This window comes from Puma concolor, chromosome B4 (genome assembly GCF_028749965.1).
Source record: "Puma concolor isolate L17-30 chromosome B4, mPumCon1.1.hap2, whole genome shotgun sequence".
In the NCBI taxonomy this organism is placed as follows: Eukaryota; Metazoa; Chordata; class Mammalia; order Carnivora; family Felidae; genus Puma; species Puma concolor.
In genome coordinates, this window is record NC_141673.1 from 80,009,121 (window position 1) to 80,031,008 (window position 21,888).

Below are 21,888 nucleotides of genomic sequence, written 5' to 3' on the forward strand. Positions count from 1 at the left end.
AATAACTTTATTTCAGAAATGTGGAACAGAAGGAGTTTCTGCAAGTGAGATTTATTTAAAAGACTTGGGAAGAGTCCCACTTCTGAGTGGATTCTTGGATGTGAGATTGCTGTCTAATTAGTAAGATAAATGTTAAGGCATGTAACCCTGTGTGGATGTGTTTGTGTGCTGGCAGCCATTTAGATGAATGTGCCTCATTTTATCAACAAGGAAAATTCCTCTCTCATTTGGGGTCACCTGAAACATCTTTTGGTTTCCCTTAAAAAAAATCTCTGCTCTCTATTATCCAAAAGATCAAGAAAGGAAGTGTTTCTTCCCTTGACAGCTTTCCTTCTGAACAAGACTTCTACAATTCAGTCTGTCAAGAATATCAATTGTTTTCAAGAGAGAGACATTTTGTCTGTAGAAATAAAAGGGGTCCTCCATCGTCAGACATGCTGCCAGACAGCTCTGGAGACAAAGCAGCTTCTCATTGTCGTGGTGACCCAGTAGCCAACAGGTAATGATTGTTAGGATATTTCTGGATCCGGTCACATTTCTTTTTTGAGGTGGGGGAGGGGCAGAAGGAGAGAGAGAGAAAATCCTAAGCAGGCTCCACACCCAACGCAGAGCCTGATGCAGGGCTCAATTTCACAACCATGATATCTCCTCAGCCAACTGAGCCACCCAGGCGCCCCTGGATCCAGTAACATTTTAAAAGGGAGACTTGGGCAGGAAGGGAACAGGTTGAGAGAAAGGGATCTTGAGATTCTTTTGGGGAGGGAGTTTAGCTGACTTGATCAACTGGAAAGGAACTTAGAATGCTGAGGATCAACACTTGTTGCAGGTCTCTAATTCTGTTAGAGTTTTAAGGTCACTTGAGTTCGATTCCCAATTTTAATGCATAAGGAAAATGAAGACTTTGACATTCTCTTCATCTGTAAGTTTTGCCTGCTCACTCAGTAGGTAAATACAGGTGCAGCGAGTGAGAACATGGATGGAGGAATTGGATGGATGATAGAACAAAAGAAACACAGTACAAACTGATTTTCAGGCTTGGCTAGAGGAAGCATTTTAGTTAATGAAATATTTTTGGTAACAGAATGCTACACTGCTCTAAGAATACCCCAAACTGAGCATAATTTATACTCTTGTGGTTTGATTGTGGAGGGAGAGTAGGATTGTATAATTCTTCAGGACTTTTGTGAACAACACACATCATTGTACTGGTGGAGTTTCAAGGTGTCATTTGCAGATATTTCTGCTAGATAGAATGTGAGAGTAAGAGTTAACTATCAACAAACCAGATCACTGCCCTCTGAGAGATTACCAACCAAGTCAGGTGACCACAGTAGACCCATTTGTTTAGGATGTGTAAGCACTGGCCTTCAGATCTGACACTAGTGATGTGGACTCATTGTCTAAGCAGGAAAGATGTATTCTACTCAGGCACCTCAACTTCTGACCTGGTACCATGCGTGGGTAAGATGGTACAGAACGGATGAGTGAGGGTAGCCTGTAATTTTGGGATAGAGTAGCCTATTTGCAGAGCTAAGTAGCCCACACATAGATAGCAAAGCCATATTCCTGATCTCCAAACTACTGTGCCCTAACCTGGTGATCTCCAAGCTTTTTTTGATCACATACCCTAGCATGCCTTTTTTTAGCATACACCCCTAATGTATGGATGTTTATCTGTTTATTAATTATATATGTGTTTTTCTAATAATACATTATATGCTTATAAAACAAATTTTAAAAGACAAGGTTAAAATAAATATAAATAGATATTTAATGGTTTCTTCCTATACACAACAGGGTGGGAAAACCCATACTGTGATTTCTAGCCATCTCTGGAGTATGTTAATTATACCTCGTTTTCAATCCCAATCCCATCATAGATTTGACCTTCAGTAAAAATGTTAAGAAATATGGAAAAGAAAGAGAAGAAGAAAATAGTTAATGTATACATAGAAACACACATAACAGCAAGCAAGAATCTATGCGAAGCCACCAATGTTTTCATTCTTGTAACTCATCGCAAAGCTGTGGCTGGTTGGTATTAATAATTTCCTCCTTCCATTACACATTCCATGCTTCCGTTTCCATCAGCCAGGACCTCAGCTGGTCAGGGCTCATTACCTAAAAGTCTTCAGTGACTATTTCCTTTATCGCTTGATGTAGTTTTCAGTTCACTTTTACTATTGGAAATGATGGTATTAAGAGCAATCAGAGAGAATTCCCTGGGTTCCAGAAATAATACTCCCTGTTCACATTTTTAGGCAGGAATCCAGTTCCCTCTTGATAATCGGGATCAGCTACGCAGCAGAGCAGCTTCCTTCTTTGCCTATTGGTTTCATGGTATGAGGAACTCAAAATGATCTGATAGTGGTCTCAAACTCCAGTTCCATGAAACCATTGTTGTAAGGATTTCTCTCTTAGAAACCAAGACCTCCAGAGGGCAGAGCTTAAAGATGTAGAGATGGATGCAGAAACTCTGCAGGTGGGTTATTTGGTATAGTAATGAGAGGCCCATTCCTACTTCCATCTGCTGAGGCCTAGACAATCCATGTGTGCTGGCTATGGGAGAGACAGCACCATTTATTGTTACCTGACCAAAAGTTTACACTAAATCTTATATGACAGAACCGTAACTGCTCAGGGTTTTGATGCTATTGTATATGAAAATTTTAAAATTGAATATTCATGCCGTTTGCTGTAGTATATAAAAACACAACTGTTTGAGTATAGTAACATTGATCCTGTGCCTCTGACAAGTTCATGAGTTCTAGTAGTTGTTTTATATATTGTTAGGAATTTCTATAGAAAGAAGTATATAATCTGCAAAGAGTTTACTTCTTTCCTGATCATTATTCTTTTGTATTTCTTCTTTCTTTTTTTGTCAGTATGCAGTGACCAAGACCTCCAGCTCGATGTTCAGGGGACATGGTGAGAGTGAGTATCCTTTGGGGAATGCACTCTACTCTGCTCAGCTGACTCTGGTGTCTCTGAGCTCAGAGAAAGGGGCTGGGACCCAGATGTGTGAGGAGGGGGATTGCTGACCGGCTGGTGCAGGTGTCTGCAAGGGGGTGTAATGAATCTGGATCTGCAAGTGTTACAGAATTACAAGAAGAAACTGCCACTATGTAGCCAAGAAGCATTCCTGGGATGATACTCACAGGAACAGGAAAATAGGCAGGAAGGTCACAGTAAGGAAACAGAAACAAGCAAGGCTTTCTTCCTCCTCAGACTTCCAGTCTTTCTCTCGTGGCCCCTATTGGCAAAAGGAACCTAACATGGAACCATTTGGCCAAACAGAGATGTGGTTTACAGAGTCCCAGACCCAAAATCACAATGCTGACTATAGAAAGGTGAGTGTGGAGCCATGAGACAATAGCTTACCAACAGGCACCCAAGAAATACATCTGGAGTTTAGGCTCAAGCATGTCTTCTCTTCCATCCAAGACTAAGTCCCAAGAGTCATTAGAACATCACCTCAGTTTTGTTTTGCTTTCCTAATTTGAGATTTGTTTGAGAAAGACTACCATGCCTCAAACTGATGTGGTTTCACTCTGCCCTGAGATCTGTCTCCTACTGAGATGCTGGAAGCTCAGCCTCACAGGTTCGAGCTTGCTGCCTGAAATGTCTTTTCAGTTTCACTTCACATCCAGCTTTGCTCCTTTTTTCTTCCCCACTTTCCCTGGGCCACTGTAACTTCCTTTTACGAAAGTATTGTATTCTTAGCTCTGCAAAGTGAAAACTTCCTTTTTAGCATTTCCTGTGTTAATTAGTATGTTTCCGTTCACTCTGCTATTAATGCAGTAATTTCACCTGTCCTTTTTCTTGCGTATCATTCATATACATTCACCTACATATTCGAAGTGTCCACACACCTGGAAACTTCAGTTTATAAAGCCGGATATTTTTTGCTCCAAGAAGTAGAGAATTTCTCACAGTCACACAAGTAGAGAGAGGCACAGTTGGTATTCAGCCTCCAGACTGGCTGATTCAAAAGCTGTTACCTTTCCCATTTTCCACTCTGTCTCTCTTCTCTTCTTTTTTAATACTAAAAATAGTAACTCTACTTACATCATTTCATTTTCAAAGTGCTTTCACATATCTTGCAGTATGTGACAAGCACAACTCCTCTGGAAAGTAGGACAGGTCATATTATTTTCTTAATGTTCTAAGAGAGGAAACTTGGCTTAGAACATTTCCCAACTGGGCGCCTGAGTGGCTCGGTTGAGCGTCCGACTTCGGCTCAGGTCATGATCTCGCGGCCAGTGAGTTAGAGCCCCGTGTCGGGCTCTGTGCTGACAGCTCAGAGCCTGGAGCCTGTTTCAGATTCTGTGTCTCCCTCTCTCTCTGACCCTCCCCCGTTCATACTCTGTCTCTCTCTCTGTCTCAAAAATAAATAAACGTTAAAAAACATTTTTTTTTAATTTTTTTTTCAACGTTTATTTATTTTTGAGACAGAGAGAGACAGAGCATGAACGGGGGAGGGGCAGAGAGAGAGGGAGACACAGACTCGGAAACAGGCTCCAGGCTCTGAGCCATCAGCCCAGAGCCCGACGCGGGGCTCGAACCCACGGATCGCAAGATCGTGACCTGGCTGAAGTCGGACGCTCAACCGACTGCGCCACCCAGGTGCCCCCCAAAAACATTTTCTTTAAAAAAAGAGCATTTCCCAACAGAAAGGGGAAAACATTTCTAAAAGGAAACATCAGCCGGTTGTCAATTCTGTCTCCATTCCAATGCACTTTTCATTAAAGCTCATTTAAACAATTCTAAAGATTAATCTTGCATTCGTAACACCTGTGGTCTCCTTGATGTCTACTGCCTGTGTACTATTGACCGTTCTGTATCTTAATAGATGTTGTTATTTTCCGGGGGTTGGGGGGGTGGGTGTATGTGCAGGATGTAAATATCTTTGCTGAGTTCTTCTAAGTCTGAAACATATCAGATCCAGTCAGGCAAGATCATTATCAGTATCAAGTCTGAATGAAATTTGTGTTGAATTTATTGTAGAAAACCTTATGTGCTAAGAGTTTGTTCCCCACAATATTAATTAGTGCATTTGCATTTTTATTCCACTATTTGGAGGGCATACCTTTTATTTTTTATTTTATTTTTAGTTGTTGTAATGTTTATTTTTTTTTGAAGAGAGAGATAGAGCATGACAGGGGAGGGGCAGAGAGAGAGAGGGAGACACAACACTTGAAGCGGGCTCCAGGCTCCGTGCTGTCAGCACAAAGCCCGATGCGGGGCTTGAACTCACGAGCTGCAAGATCATGACCTGAACCAAAGTCAGATGCTCAACTGACTGAGCCACCCATGCAGCCCAGGAGGGCATCTCTTTTAGAACATCTGGTTCTTCACTTTGTGTATGGTTTGGAAGAGAAAAATATAAAACGGAAGAGTATACCCTTGTTTTTTACTACAGTATTGACCTTGCATTGCTCTGGAGTTAAGAGAGTACACGTGTTTATCACTGATGAATCATCCTAAAAATCTTGTTTTGTTTTATATTAGTGGTGTGAGAATTTGTCGTTCCACATCCTTCCAGCCTCCTCCTTTCTTTGTGAAAGAGAGTAGCTAGCTTGCAGGATCACAACACCTGTAGTCTTTAACAGTAAATCGGCGATCACTCCACCTCTCCTTAGCCGTATACCAGCTACTCTTTATCAGACCCTTTCAGCAAAGCACTTCTCTTAAAACCAGCAACTTTATCCTTATCCCCCAAGCCACTGGCATATATAAAATAATGAGAAGTTTCTATTAAATGTTGTCTGCCCTATCTCTTTCTTTCTGTTTACAAACCTTACCTCACTGTGATGATTCATTTTAACATGTCAAGTAGGCTGGGCCACTGGTGCCCAGATATTTGTTCAGGCAGTCTTCTGGATGCTTTTGTGAATGTGTTTTTTGGGATGAAACTAACATTTAAATCTGTAGACTTTGAGTAACACAGATTACCCGCCATAATGTGGGCGGGTCTCATCTGATGAGTTGGAGGCCTTAATAAGACAGAGATTTATATATACACATAAATAAATATATTTATGTATATATTTGAAGATATAGACATAGATACAGATATAGATGTAGATATAGATGATATAGATGTAGATCTGTTTCTTTGGAGAATCCTAATATACTCACTTAATCCTTATAATTGGTAAATTTATTATCACATTTTCATACAGTGAAACTAAGGATCAAAGAGATTAAATAATATTCCCAAGATCATACAGGTAATATGTGGCAGGGCAGGCATTTGAACCTATGCTATTGCCAAAGTCAGTATTCTAACTATCATGCTATATGTTTGTTCTACAATTTGCTCTAATATGCTATACTATTCTATATATTACAATACAAGATCAGATAATCCTCACTAGAACTTGGAAGTGCATCCAAAGATCCTGTGGTACCTTACCCTCCAGAATAGTTTTTGAGTTACATGATGCAACTCACATGCTTTTTGGTGTGAAGTGATTAAATGGTAATATCAGAGATCCTGTTGCCTGGAAAATGTTTAATAGTGTTGCTCAGGAAATACCACAACACTTGGCTAATGGGGGATCCATTTTCAGTTTGGACTCCAAGCAGAAAGAAACTATCTCCCCAAAGGCTTTAATTGTTCAGCTTTGAAAAAACACTTATTATCAGACTATATGAGAGTATATTACAGATTATATTATACTAACCATACTAAATATTATAATAAAATAAAATTTGTCTTCAATTTTGCCACTCCAAAAAAACAAACATTTCATTTTATAGCTTTCTTTTCAGTGTGCTTTTATAAGCATTTTTCACAAGTTATAGTGATAGTTGAGTTATAATTATGTTTATAATTAGTTATGTTTCTTTAATCAAAAAAAGTATTTTATTTTATTTTATTTTTTATTTTTTAACGTTTATTTATTTTTAAGACAGAGAGAAACAGAGTATGAACGGGGGAGGGGCAGAGAGAGAGGGAGACACAGAATCGGAAGCAGGCTCCAGGCTCTGAGCCATCAGCCCAGAGCCCGACGCAGGGCTTGAACTCACGGACTGCGAGATTGTGACCTGAGCTGAAGTTGGACACTTAACCGGCTGAGCCACCCAGACGCCCCCCCACCAAAAAAGTATTTTAACAGAGGGAAGAAAAGTGCTCCTCTTTTCCTGATTTTCAGAAGGAAATTCCAAGGCAAAGAAGAAAAAGTAGGTGTTGAAACTTGAGTACTCTGTGTAACCAGTATCTAGGGATTAAAAAAAAGAATTCATCTGACCTACTAGATCATTTTCTTTGATTCAGTTCTCATAATTAGAACTTGATTTACACTGGGAGTGGGAAAAGAGCAGTCAAGAAACCCCAGGAACAATACCTGCTCTCCCGGCCATGGAGAACATCATCTTCTCTAAACGTAAATTTCAGCCATCTATGTATGCTTCACAGCCAATCCAGTAACCTGCTGATTTCCATAAAGCACCCTAACAGTAACCAGGAGGATGGACTAAACTCAAAAGCTTCTGTGAAATAGAAAAGGCAAATTAACATAAAAGTGTGATGCTGGAAAGGCATAAAAAGCATAGAGGATTATCACAGAAGGATGTAATCCTTTTGTTCTTCCAGCGACAAAAATGAATGGATAAACGAGCCTGCACTCTCTGGCCACTGGGAGCCAGGATTTGATAGCTTGTATATTGTACTGTGTCATGCGGCCGTCTGTTCTGATCCTATGAAAATTGGGAGTTCCTTGGGAAAACATTAATTTTTACAACATCCTAAGACTTCTTGCAAAATAGTTTAACGTTGGTTTGAGACACCGAAGGCCCACATATGGGAGTGATGAGTGCCTCCCACGGGAGCGCTCAGTGAAGCTAGCATTGAGCCATGGGGAGTGGTATTAGGTCGGTCAGAATCTGACATCTTCACTAATGACCTGGAGAAGAGAGTCAATGGCTCATTCATGAAATCCACAGATGAAGTGAAATGACGGATTGGATGCAAGAAAGCAATTAGTGATGTTGGTAATAGGAGATGCATCTTATAGAAATGCTCACTCATCCTTTACACAGAAAATCACCATCACAATCAGTCCTGAAAGTGCAGCTGCCATCAGAGGCCTGGAGGGGAGGCGGGGGGAAAAGATTAGACAGGAGATGGGAAGCTGAACCAGCACCGAGTATCTTTCTGGAAAGATTTCACGATGGCTGGCCAGTGTTCACATGCTTCCCATGGCTCTTGACACCAAGCCAGGGTCTCTGAAGTCCATTCTGCTTCTGTCTGGTGGCCAGTCTGTCCCCTGACTTCTAGCTGTGGCTGGAAAAGATGGTTCCAGATGGGCTTCCCATTACTGCTCTGTGCAAGAAGAAGTTGACAATGACCAACACTTAACTGTTTTGGGGCCAGTATCTTGGCCAAGGCAGGAGATGTGGGTCCAGCATCAGTATGAAAGACTGGGTCATGTTCCAGTTTCAGAAAATGTTGTCGGGGCGCCTGGGTGGCTAAGTCGGTTTAGCCTCAGACTTCGGCTCAGGTCATGATCTTGTGGTTTGTGGGTTCGAGCCTCGTGCTGACAGCTCAGAGCCTAGAGCCTGCTTTGGGTCTGTGTCTCCCCTTGTCTCTGCCCATCCCATGCTCATCTTCTGTCTCTCTCTGTCTCTCAATAATAAATAAACGTTAAAAATTTTTAAGAAAAGAAAAGAAAATGTTGTTTTTATCTCTGGCTCATACCTCCATTCTGAGCTGGGTGGGTGTTCTATTTACAGTCCTGCCGCCCATGTCATCTGCTGCTTCTGTCACCTCATGGCTTGGCCACTGGACCTGCTGAGGCTTTCAAGGCCGTAGCAATTTGAGTTCATTTTCTGGGCATGCATGTACTCCCCTTCATTGTCCTGTCACCTGAGGCACTGTGTGGGACTGAAGAATATAAGTGCCTGCCTGTGAAAACCTACGATTTCTTCGTTTTAATGATCTGTTTCCTCCATCTCAGAAGAATCCACCTCTCTTCTCAGGGTCTGGCTGCATTGCTCCCAGCCCCTCTCTCCTTTGCTGTCTTGAGCATGAGCTTAACACAGGCTTCTGGCCTTCCCCTGAGGTAAAGGGAACTCAGGCACCCTGGACTAATAAACTTTTTTTCCATCTTTACCGACAGTCCTGTTCCTTGTAGGGCAATAAGACACAGTCAGTTTCTCTATCATATCACAACATCATATAAGTTAACCTCAGTTAGGATTTTAAACCCTGAAAATAGAAGTTGTTTCCTCATGAGAGCCAAAAAGTTCATTGAAAGAGACTCTTCCAGGGGTGTCTGGGTGGCTCAGTCAGTTGAGCATCTGACTTGGACTCAGGTCATGCTCTCATGGTTCATGAGTTTGAGCGCCACATCAGACTCTCTGCTGTCAGCACGGAGCTCCCTTCAGATCCTCTCTGGACCTCCTCCACTCGCTCTCTTTCTCTCAAAAACAAACATTTTTTAAAAAAAATTTTTTTTTCAACGTTTTTATTTATTTTTGGGACAGAGAGAGACAGAGCATGAATGGGGGAGGGGCAGAGAGAGAGGGAGACACAGAATCGGAAACAGGCTCCAGGCTCCGAGCCATCAGCCCAGAGCCTGACGCAGGGCTCGAACTCACGGACTGCGAGATCGTGACCTGGCTGAAGTCGGACGCCCAACCAACTGCGCCACCCAGGGCCCCGCAAAAACAAACATTTTTTTAAAAGAGACTTTTCCAACATTATTTTTTAGGCCTTCCAGAGTACTTATTTTAAGTTTATAGTTATTTATTATTTGGAATAGTTTCAGATTACTGGGTGAACCTGGAAGTAAACTATTACAAGATCATTAGATTACCAAAGAAGAAGTAGCAGTGGTAGGCAGAATTGTCCTAATTCAATGCATTTTTAAATCAGAAAGTATCCACTGGGCTGTGGTACTGGACAAGGGATCCTGAATGTAGACTTCTCCAGAGTTATTGCTTATTGTTACAAAACTGCCCTGGGGAACCAGAATCCCCCTGGTAGCCCCTCACCTCGCTCTAGTCCTGATCTTCCTACCCTGAATCTGTCTTTAGCACACATGGTTGAGGATGCATTTGCCTTCTTGTCTTGTAACATAAAAAAGCCCAGTTTCAAGGCACGGCCCTCTGAGAATGCAGTGTTGTGGATGGTACTCAGCATGAAGTTAGACAGTCTGGCCCAGCTTTAATGGACTTAACTGGGGAAAGACCTTCTCCTAGTTCGAAGCCATTACTGGAGCCAGAACCATTGCTTGTCAAAACAAGACCGGATGCCTGCATCCAGCTTTCAAGAGAAAAGATCTGACATTGTCTCACCCCTGCAGCCTTTGCTTCTGTTGTTCATGACTTGAAGCCTCCACTCTGGCCAGACCGGAGCCCAGCTCTTCTGATTCCTACTCCAGGGGTCTTTCCCTTCCAGCCATTACAGCGGCTGCTGCTGAGACTACATTTAATGTCACCCTCAATTAACCTGACAGGATACAGTCTCCCAAAGCCCTCCTGGGACTGAGAGAAAAGAAGAGGCTTAGGGTGGGAAACGGAAAAGGCTTTTATGTTCCTGGCTCTTTTGCAGGCAAATCTCTCAGAAAATTGCTGTTTTATTGTTTCCAGGCACTGAGCTCACATTACACCAACCGAAGCCTAGAAGGCTCTGTCAGCCCATCCATCAGCCTTTACAGGGTGAAGACCTCTGAGAAACATGGAAACCACTCAACAAGTTGGAAATGTTAATGACATGGTCCAAGTAAACACCTTCCAAACTTCTTTCAGATACAATAAACTCTACTGCAACAGAAACAAACAGAAAGTGTGTGTGTGTGTGTGTCTGTGTGTGTGTCTGTGTCTGTGTCTGTGTGTCTGTGTGTGTTTGTACATACAGGATAGTGTCACGGCCAAATGCATGGGGAAATTCCCAAAGGAAATTAAGATGTAGTTCCTGTCAACCTTTCTCAGAAATTTTTTTTTTCTTTCTGGAGGTTGGACTATATGCAATCCATAATCATTATAATCTTTACTGAAGCAATGGGGTGTTGGATATTTCCCCCTGTACAAATGAGTTTTATTACTTAATTACTTGCTTTTTATCCATACAACTGAGTAACATTTGTTTTCCAGAAAACAATATTGATAATGTACCTGAAAGATAAGGAAGGAAGGAACCCTGCCAGCTTGTTCAGTCCTGTTTTAATTTTAAGAATATGTTAAGTATATTTTATAAATTCTCTAATGGATTATGAACTACTATTTTACCAAATTATGTTAATCACTACAAGAGAAATGGTTGACAGATGAAGCAAATAAAAATACAGGACACCCATTTAGTTGTAATTTTCAGATAAGTAAATAATTTTTAGTATAGTAAATACTGCATGGGGCATACCTATAGTAAAAAAAAAATCATCTGAAATAACAATTTAACTGGCCACACTGTATTTTATCTGGTAATCCTACCAAGAGACCAGTTTCACCTGAAATGCTTCTAGTATATGTTTTACATCAGTTTGCATCAAATATCTTGGCTTGCCCTTTAGAAACTAACCACTCCTGATCACAATTGATCTAACCACTTGGATGTCAGCAAGGAAAATATTTAAGAAGGAGCTGAAAAACACAGTGAAAGCCGACTCTGTTGTCATTGCTTTTCCAGGTTGTCATACTCTATTTGCTGTTCTTTATTCTTCATTCTATTTTTATAATAATGCACCTCAATAGGTTCTTTTTTCCCCAGAAGGACTTCTTGACCACAGCACATTTCTCAATCATCCTAAAATAGAAACATGAACACATGTAGGACAAAATAATATGAGAGACAAGAATGTCATGCTTTTTGAAATCGACTACATTGTTGTAATTGTGTCTGAATATTTGGGGTTTTTTTAAACTAAGATTTCTAAATTAGGCAAATGACATTGTTTCATTTAATGTCAAGGAGGATGCCTTGAATTTGATTTTTTTTATTTGATTTTTAAGTGCTTTTATAACTCTTATTTTAATTTATTTTATTTTAATTCCAATAAAGTTAACACAGTGTTATGTTAGTTTCAGACGTACAATATAGTGATTCAACAATTTCAGAATGCTTTTATAACTCTTTTAAGAAGTTTTCTGGGACACCTGGGTGGCTCTTGTCAGTTAAGTGTCCGACTTCAGTTCAGGTCATGATCTCTTGGTTCATGAGTTCAAGCCCCACATCATCGGGCTCTGTGCTGACAGTTCAGAGCCTGGAGCCTGCTTCGGATTCTGTGTCACCTTCTCTCTCTGCCCCTCCACAACTTGTGCTCTGTGTCTCTATGCCTCTCAAAAAATAAATAAATGTAAAAAAATTTTTTTAAAAAAGAAATTAGTATTTCTAGTTTTCTGAGAAGAAAATAATTTTTTAATTATAAAATTACTATTTTTAAGACCATCTTCCAACATGTTGTTGAGAGTATCATGTTTGTTCAGTTAAAATTGTGGTAGTTGGGGCTATATCACTCTTGATTAAGGTTGATCAAAACCAGGTATAAGGGATCCTAAAACTTACCCCAAAAATAGCATTAATGGGCACCTGGGTGGCTCAGTTGGTTAAGCATCTGACTTCAGGTCAGGTCATGATCTCACAGTTTGTGAATTTGAGACCTGCATCGGGCTCCGTGCTGGCAGTGCAAAGCTTGCTTGGGATTCTCGCCCTCTCCTCCCTCTCTGACCCTCTTCTGCTCATGCTTTCTCTCTCTCTCTCTCAAAATAAATAAATAAACTTAAAAAAAATTTTTTTAAGCAGGATTCAAAGATTTTTTTCTTACTAGTTCCAATTACTCAACAAAAATAGTGGCCCTCTAATAGTGATTCTTAAAGGAAGGATGCATATATTTGTCATTAAAAAAATTTTTTTTTAAGTTTATTTATTTTGAGAGAGAGAGAAAGAGCACAAGCAGGGGATGGGGCAGAGAGCAGGGGCAGGGGGGGAGATAGAAAGAATCCCATGCAGGCTCCTCACTGTCAGTGCAGAGCCTAATGCAGGGCTTGAACTCATAAACCGTGATATCATGACCTGAGCGGAAACCAAGAATCAGAAGCTTAATTGACTGAGCCACGCAGGCAACCCGATATTTGTCATTTTTAAAAGTTTCCCTGTTATCACACAAATATTACTTGTGGTAAAAACTTCTTCAAAAATTCAATTTGAATTAATTCTAAATAATATATCTTCATTAATTCATAAATTACATTGAGCTATCTATAATAATGACATTTTTTATATATCATAATTGGCTGAATATCTGCAGTTTTTCATATGGTGCAAATAAAATTTTAAAAACTAACTTTAGGGGCGCCTGGGTGGCGCAGTTGGTTAAGCGTCCGACTTCAGCCAGGTCACGATCTCGCGGTCCGTGAGTTCGAGCCCCGCGTCGGGCTCTGGGCTGACAGCTCAGAGCCTGGAGCCTGTTTCGGATTCTGTGTCTCCCTCTCTCTGCCCCTCCCCCGTTCATGCTCTGTCTCTCTCTGTCCCAAAAATAAATAAATGTTGAAAAAAAAATTAAAAACAAAACAAAACAAAAAAAAACCTAACTTTATTGAGATATTTTACTATAAAATGCATCCATTTTAAGAGTACAGTCTCCTCAATAAATGGTGTTGGGAAAACTGGACAACCACACAAAAGAATGAAATTGGACCACTAATCTTATACCATACATAAAAATTAACTCAAAATGTATTAAAGACTTGAATGTAGGACTTGAATGTAAGACTTGGAGCCATAAAACTGCTAGAAGAAAACATAAAGGGTAGGCTCTTTGGCATGTCTTGGCAATGATATTTTGGATTTGACACCAAAAGCAAAGACTACAAAAGCAAAAATAAACAAGTGGAACCACATCAAACTAAAGAACTTCTGCACAGCAAAGGAAGCCATTAATTAAACTAAAAGGTAAACCTATCAAATAGGTGAAAATATTTGTAAATAATATATCTGATAAGGGGTTAATATTCAAAATACATAAAGAATTCATATAACTCAGCAAAAATTGAAACAATCTGATTGAAAAATGAGCAGAGCATCTGAATATATATTTTTCCAAAGAAGACATACAGATGGCCAACAGGTACATGAAAAAATAACACCACTAATCATCAGGAAAATGCAAATCAAAACCACAATGAGATATCACCTCACACCTGTTAGAATGGCTGTTGTACACACACACACACACACACACACACACACACACGTTGGGGATGATGTGGAGAAGAGGAAACCCTCATATACTGATGGTAGGAGTGTAATTTGGTGCAGACCCTATGGAAAACAGTGTGGAATTTCCTCCAAAAATTAAAAATAGAACTGCTTTATGATCCAGCAATTCCACTTCTGGATATTTATCTGAAGTAAACAAAAACACTAATTCAAAAACATATGTGTGCCCCTATGTTTGTTGCAGCAGTATTTACAATAACTAAAAATAGAACAAATCGAGTGTCCATTGATGGGTGAATGGATTCTTAAAATATGGTGTACATATATACAATGATTGCCAGTAACTTGTTCTGCGGGTGTTCTGCAAGACAAGCAAACATTTCTAATAAATTTTAATTTGATAAACAAGCAATGTCTTGCAATATGAGTAGTTCATGACGCCGAATGTCATATGATCACAACTGAGCCAATGGTTCTTCTCTACTCCCCCTGCCCTGCGTGATTGTGGGTGATCATCTCCCATGGCAATGGTCGGTCTTAGGCCGCGGTGTTTGGTGGAAATCAGTGATTTTTCAGAACGTTGGAAGGTGCCCACAACTGGCACTAGTATATTTTTTGTCACTTCAAAGCACCTATGGACAGTTTTCTGCTTTTCCATACAAGAGTAAGCTTAGGAATGCTTTGCTTCATTCTAGGTCAAGCTGCCTGCAAATATAGACCCTTTCCTCTGATGCCTTATCGCCAGTTACATTAAATATAGTGTATGACAAGAGTTCATTAATACTGTACTGCAGTCAACATCCATGCAAGTGTATACAATGGCCTTCATGTAGAAAATGGTTGAAAAGAAAGGCTGTAAGAAGGAGATGATTACAGTGAAAGGTAAGAAGGAAATCATTGAGAAGTATGAATGAGGTATGTGAGTAGCCAAAATTGCAAGATTTTAAAGGTCTGCATCTGCATCTCATCTGCAGAGGAGGAAGAGAAAAAGGCAGAGGAATCCCTTACTTCAGATGAAATTAGGGAGATGTGTCAAATGTGGGAAACAGTGCAAAATTTTGTAGAAAAGCACCACCCAAATAAGGCTGTAGCAATGTGAGCGATGAATCTGTTTAACGACAATGCAATGTCACATTTCTGTGAAATCCTCAAAAGAAGGTAAAAGCAAGTGTCATTGGATAGATTCCTTGTTAAAGTTTCATGAAAAGAGAAAGATTCCATTGAGCCAATAGATAGCAGTGATTCCATTAGTGATAGTGAAAGCCATCCTACACAATAACCCTCCTTTCTCTGGTCTCCCTCACACCAGTCACAAAAGTTTTCAAAGGTAAGTGCAGGTTAATTTGTTTATTATTTCTTTATATTTTGTATTTTCTTTATTATTTTGTATTATATTACAGTATTGTAATCATTTTTATATGAATATTTTGGAGTTGTGGAACTAAGCATCAGTTTCCATTATTTCTTATGGGGAAATTCGCTTTGATATACAAGTGCTTTGGATTAACAGCATGTTTCTGGAATGAATTATGCTCACAAACCAATTTTTAATATATATATTATTTATTATATGATATATATTCTATATACATACAGTGGAATATTATTCTGCTGTAAAAAATAATGAGATCTTGCCATTTGCAGCAACATGAATGGAAATGAAAGGTATTATGCTCAGTGAAATAAGTCAGAGAAAGACAAATACCTTATGATATCACTTATATGGGGAATCTAAAAAATAACAAACAAGCTCAGAGGTACAGAGAACAGATTGGTAATAGCCATAGGCAGCAGGGTAGAGGGAGAGCAGTGTGGGCGAAATGGATGAAGGAAGTCAAAAAGTACAGACTTCCAGTTATAAATGAGTCATGGGGATGTAATGTACAGTACAGTGACTATGGTTAATACTATATTGCATATTTGTAAGTTGCTAACAGAGTAAATTTTAAAAGTTCTCATTACAAGAAAAAAGTTCCATAACTATGTATGGTTATGGGTGTTAACAAGACTTACTGTGGTAATATTTTACAATATATGCAAATTTCAAGTCATTATATTGTATACCAGAAACTAATATAATTTTGTATGTCAATTATACTTCATTTAAAAACAGGAGGACACTTCAAAGACAAATGTATACATCTATGTGACTACCACTACAATCAAGTTATAAAACAATTTCATTACCTTAAAATTTTCTTTCTGCCCCTTTCCAGTTAATCCCTGCTTCCCACTTCCTCACCTCAGCAACAACTGATATACTTTTTAGTCACCTGTAGACTAGGTTTTTTATTTCTAACATTTTACATAAATTGAATAATAAAATATGTATATTTTGTGTCTAGTTTCTTTTCCCCACAACAATATGTTTAATGTTCACCAACACTGCTCCAGTTATCAGTATTTCATTCCTTTTTTATTGCTGAATGGTAATGAATTATAGGAACATACCACAATTTTGTTTACTCACTAAGCTATTGATAGACATTCAGATTGCTTCCAGTTTGGGTCTATACAGAGCTGCTATAAATATTTGTGTACAGATCTTTGTGTGAATATATATTTTCATTTCAGTTAGGTAAATATCTAGGAGTAGAATTGCTCAGACATATTTTTCATAAGAAACTGTCAAACTATTTTCCAAAATGTGTGCCATTTTACATTCCTATCAGCAATGCATATGTTTCACGTTCTCTATATCCTTGCCACACCTGAAAAAAATGCTTTAATTTCAGCCCATCTAGTGAGTATATTATAGTATCTTATTGGCATTTTAGTTTGCATTTTCTGATGGCTCAGTGATTTTAAATACTTTTCCATGGGCTTGCTGTCCATTCTTAAACCTTTTGTGAAGTGTGAGTTACATTTTTTAATTGGATTGACTGTCATATTATTATAATTTCCTTGTATATTTTACAAAGGAGTGCTTGATCATACGGACTTAAAATGTTTTCTTCCAGGGGCACCTGGTGGCTCAGTTGATTAAGAGTCCTCTTGACTTTGGCTGGGGTCATCATCTCAGGTCATGATCTCGGGAACTCGTGAGTTCCAGCCCATATTGGGTTCTGCATTGGCAGCATGCAGGGAGCCTGCTTGGGATTCTGTCTCCTCTCTCTCGGCCCCTAACTGATTGAGGTGCACGCATGCGCCTACTCTTCCCCCCTTCTCTCAAAAATAATTAAACTTTAAAAAATAAAATAAAATAAAATAAAATAAAATAAAATAAAATAAAATAAAATATTTCCTTCCAGCTTGTAATGGGACTTTCAATTTTCAATTTTTATTTTTTAATGCTTATTTTTGAGAGAGACAGACAGAGCACGAGCAGGGGAGTGGCAGAGGGAGACACCGAATCCAAAGTAGGCTCCAGGCTCCGCTCTGTCAGCACAGAGCCTAACACGGGGCTTGAACTCAGAAACTCTGAGATCATTACCGAAGCCAAAGTCCGTCACTTAACCAACTGAGCTATTCAGCTGCCCCTGGACTTGTAATTCTTTTTAATGGCATCTTCAAAAGATCAAAAGTTCTTAATTTTGATGAAGTCTAATTTATCAATTTTTTTTCTTTTATGATTCATGTTTTTGTGTTCTAAGAAATCTGCAGAACCCAAGGTCACAGAGATTTTCTTTTATGTTTTCTTCTAGACTTTTATGGTTTAAACTTTATGTTTAGGCCTATGATCCATTTGGAAGTAATTTTTGCATATGGTGTAAATTAACAGTTGAGGTTCATTTTCTTTCCCTATGGATCTTCCAGCATCATCTGTTGAAAAAAAACTATCTTTTCCCATTAAATCACCTTAGCACTTTGTCAAAGATCCATCAACCTTATATATGTGGATCTATTTCTATACTCTATTTTGTTTCACTGAGCTATATATTTATAGGCCAATACACCACTTCATCTTTATAAACTGTTGATTTATGATGTCTTGAATTCAAGTAGTAGTATTCCTACAACTTGATCCATCTTTTTCAAAATTGTTTGATTTTTCAGGGGCACCTGGGTGCCTCAGTTGGTTGAGTGTCCGACTTGGGCTCAGGTCATGATCTCAAAGTTTGTGAGTTCGAGCCCTGCATCGGGCTCAGTGCTGACAGCTGGGAGCCTGGAGCCTGCTTCGGATTCTGTGTCTCCCTCTCTCTCTGCCCCTCCCCCACTTGTGCTCTGTCTCTCTCTCTATCAAAAATAAATTTAAAAATTTTTTTAAAAATTGTTTGATTTTTCTAAGTCCTTTATATTTCCATGTAAACTTTAGAATCAGTTTGTCAAACCATGCCTTCCACCAGCCCCACCCCCACCCCCTGAAAAAGTCTTCCGGCAGGTTGATTGCAATTATGCTGAATCTATTTATTAATTTATGAAGAATTAATATCTTAGTCATATTGGATCTACCAATCCATGAAATGATATATATCTCCATTTATTTAAGTCTTTAATTTTTCTTAGCAATGTTTTCTTTTCTTTCTTTCTTTCTTTCTTTCTTTTTTTTTTTTTTTTGTTTGTTTCTTGTTTTTTGTTTCTTTGTTTTCACAGATCTGGAATATGTTGTGTGGACTTTATTCCATGTATTTCATGGGTTTTGATGTCATTCAAACTGTATTTTTCTTTTCTTTTTTTTTTCAACGTTTATTTATTTTTGGGACAGAGAGAGACAGAGCATGAACGGGGGAGGGGCAGAGAGAGAGGGAGACACAGAATCGGAAACAGGCTCCAGGCTCTGAGCCATCCGCCCAGAGCCCGACGCGGGGCTCGAACTCACGGACCGCGAGATCGTGACCTGGCTGAAGTCGGACGCTCAACCGACTGCGCCACCCAGGCGCCCCTGTATTTTTCTTTTTAATTTACTTTCTCAAAAAAAATTTTTTTAGACAGTGTGTGTGTGCATATAAATGGTGGGGGGGCGGGGCAGAAGGAGAGGGAGAGAGACTATTAAGCAGACTCCACACCCAGCACAGAGCCTGTGTCAACTCTGAGATCCTGACCTGAGCCAAAATCGAGTCAGATGTCCAATCAACTGAACCACCAAGGCGCCCCAGCTTTCTCAATTTCTTATTGCTAGTGCTTAGAAATAATTGTTTTTTAATTTGGCTCTGTATAATGTGATCTTCTAAAATTCAGTTATTTCTAGTAGCTTTTCCTAAATTCCTAAGAATTTCCTATATACCAAACCACATAATCTGCTAATAAAGACACTTTTAGTTCTTCCTTTCCAATGCGTATTTATGTCATTTCTTTTTGTTACCTTATTACACTAGAAAGGACAATGTTAAATAGAAGCCATGAGAGAAATAACATCCATAAATTGTGCCCAATCTTAGGAAGGAAATAGTCAATCATTAATCACTGAATATACTTATCAGAGTTTTTCTGTAGGTACCTTTATCAGCTGAGGTGGTTCCCTTCTATTCCTAGTTCACTGAGAGTTTCTTATCTTTGAAGGATCATTTTTTTCCTTCTAAGTTAATCTAGTGAATCATATTAATCCAATGATTGAGATCTAATGTTAAACCCTCCTCACATTCTGGTTATGATATTTTACTTTTTAATATATAGATCAAGTTGACTTAAAATATTTTATTTGGTATTTCTGTATCTGTGTACATGTGGGATATTGGTCACTAGTTTTTTTTTCCATGTACTGTCTTTGTCTGATTTTGGTAATAGCATACTTCTGGATTTAGAGAAGAGTCGAGAACTGTCCCTTCCTCTTCTATTTTCTGAAAGATTTTTTTACAGTGTTGCTGTTATGTCTTCCATAAGTGTTTGATAGAGTTTACTAGTAAAGTTCTGTGGGCCTAGAGTATTCGTTATGGAAATGTTTTTAATTGTAAGTTCAATTCCATTAATTCAATTTATTTTAATCTATTTTATTGATTTCTGTTATTATCTTTATTATTTCTTTCTATCTACTAACTTAGGGCTTAATCTGCTTCTGGGTTTGGCTGAGAAGTTCTTTTACATTTTTTTTCAATGTTTTTATTTATTTGTGAGTGAGAGAGACAGAGACAGAGCACAGTGGGAGAGGGGCAGAGAGAGGAGACAGAATCTAAAGCACGCTCCAGGCTCCAAGCTGTCAGCACAGAGCCTGATATGGGGCTGGAAACCATGAACTGCGAAATCATGACCTGAACCAAACTCAGACGCTTAACGACTGAGCCACCCAGGTACCCCTGGCTGAGAAGTTCTTAGGGCAGGATAGAAGAAAAAGCTCAGTCTTCATTTTAGGAGATTTCTTAAGGTAAGTGTTAATGCAAGCAAGATGAGATTTTGAGTGAAGGAAATGTTATTTGAGTCACAAGACATCCTGAGTGTGCAGTTGCATAACTAGTAAAGATGGTCGTCGTTCTTACAACCTCCTTTTTAGCTACCCTGTGACTAGTCCAGAGGTTGGCCATAAAAGCAAGCGCGGTGCAGATCTATACCGCTATCATGATCTAGAGGTGATTTTATCATCTCAAAATAAGAGTTCAGGGATAGAACAGAATCTGGCCTTGTTTTTCCTTTTGTCAAATGACTGTGGCTGCATGGCAGCACTTAAAACTCTGGAAATCCACACTACACAAGTGTAATACACATGAAGAATAAGAGCAGGAGGGTGATTCACCTTTATAGAATGCTTTGAAGATACAATCTCAGAGCAGTGAACCCAAGAACACTTCTCTCAGCGTCCATTTGGTCTTAACTTGGAGATCTGGACACATCTCCTTTAGTTTAGAAATGGATTGTTCTACTTGACCAATGCATCAGAAATTGTTAGCAATGGCACAAACACTGCCTGGATTACCTAATAGGAAGTCAAAAGCAATTATACTATCAATTACTATCTTTTAGTTGTAGAAGCATCTCTTATAACTTTGGCAAAATTGAATAATAATATATTTATCATATTTTCCCAGTTGTATCACCCTCACTATAGGATGGTGTGCATAAAAAATGGGCAAATCTTGAGTATAATTTACTCTTCATTTTGTAAGTTACTGGATACACTCTTCAATGAACTATGGTTCATAGAAGGTAAAAGGATCTGGAATATATCAAAGTCTCCAAAAATTACCCCACAATCATAAATCAGATTTGTGTGTGGTAAACAAGTAAAAGCTATTGTCCACAGAAGAAATAATATTCTAGAAGGATCTAGGGACTGTTGAGGATATAGGTTTATTTACAATGACAAAAATTTGCCAGTTGTAGTCTGTTGATAAAGGAAGAGTTCTTGGTGAAGTTGAAAAACTATCTGAGGTTAGCAAGTGAAGAAAAGACAATCCAAATATTTATTCCAATATTAATTACTTCTGTGTTGTCTCTGTACCCAGGGACAGTACTGTAATTATTTTTTCAGTATTTTGCTGTTTGAAGTCAGGGTCCAGCGTTTATATGATTGGAAGGTAGGGTTAATAATATGGGAGTCAGGGGTGTTTGAAGGTAGTTAGAGGTGCTTATCAATTAGGTATTTGATTGATTTTGAGGGAGATGAGTAAACATAGTAGTAGGACTTATCATCAACAGTGTTAACACTTATAGTCAAAACTATGAGTTTGCCCTTAATTGTTAATGATAATTCTAAAAAGTATAAGAGAAAAAATAGATGTCAGGTGCCACCTTACTTAATTTGCAAAGCCTTGTTTCATTTTGTTCAAAGAACATCTCAAAATCTTTGGAAAAATCTGGCAGGTATTTTGGGGAAGCAATTTCCAAGTCCAGTCCTTGCTTATTAACAAAATTCA

The 21,888-nt window shown here is 38.9% G+C and overlaps 1 long non-coding RNA gene across 1 annotated transcript in view; it reads right to left on the minus strand.

Annotated features, from left to right (window-relative positions):
• Positions 1-21,888, minus strand: part of LOC147579242 (uncharacterized) — a 65,266-nt gene that overhangs the window by 27,172 nt on the left and 16,206 nt on the right. The gene's annotated exons all lie outside the window — the stretch shown is intronic.